General features: G+C 38.0%; 1 non-coding gene across 1 annotated transcript; it reads right to left on the bottom strand.

The window, feature by feature from the left end:
* Positions 1-439: 439 nt before the first annotated feature.
* Positions 440-513, bottom strand: TRNAN-AUU (transfer RNA asparagine (anticodon AUU)). Its single transcript has one exon. It is a non-coding gene; the product is annotated as a tRNA-Asn (tRNA).
* Between the last annotated feature and the right edge of the window lie 203 nt (positions 514-716).

Genomic DNA, 716 nt, shown 5'->3' with positions numbered 1-716 from the left:
GCAGCAAGGATGCAGTAACGTTTATGTTTCCTGGTTTCCTGTATTATTTCAGTAGACATTGAAATGAGGATGCATCTTGCTGCCTTTCCAATGAAGCAAGTTTAATTCAGTAATAGGTGAAAAAACATTCCTACAAAGGTGTTAATCAGAGACTTGGCTTTGTGGACACTTTTCAGAGAGCAAATTTGTTAGCATAAAAATAAAGTCAGAAAATGAAGAGCTGTTTAATCACTCAATTGGACTTTTCTGCCAGCATAATTTTTTTTTCTCTGCAATCCACTGCTAAATTGTGCTTCCTAGCTGTTTTTTATAAAATCACTTAATTAAATCTAACTCTGATTACATCAGAGAAGGCCAGGTACCCTACACCATAAGAGGGGGTTTGAAATTTTGACTTGTCTACTTAAAGATCACCAAAATCTGATCACAAGGTTAATTACATCCCTGGGTGGAATTGAACCACCAACCTTTTGGTTAATAGCCAAACATGCTAACCGATTGCACCACAGAGACACCTCGTAAAAGTCCATTCTGACAAAGGCTAATAAGCATTCATCTAGAACGTTTCCTAGAAAAACTTTAAAAAGTCAATAATCTGGAGAGTTTTGGTAAGAAACACATTGCTACTTTCCCATGATGAGTGAGTGCTTCAGGATCTCTTGCACTTACATGAGCAGCAAAGTACTGCAACGGAAGCATGCTGGGCCCATAACCCA

Source organism: Pseudophryne corroboree, unplaced genomic scaffold, assembly GCF_028390025.1.
Source record: "Pseudophryne corroboree isolate aPseCor3 unplaced genomic scaffold, aPseCor3.hap2 scaffold_99, whole genome shotgun sequence".
Lineage (NCBI taxonomy): Eukaryota > Metazoa > Chordata > Amphibia > Anura > Myobatrachidae > Pseudophryne > Pseudophryne corroboree.
This window is presented reverse-complemented; position numbering and strand designations above follow the sequence as displayed.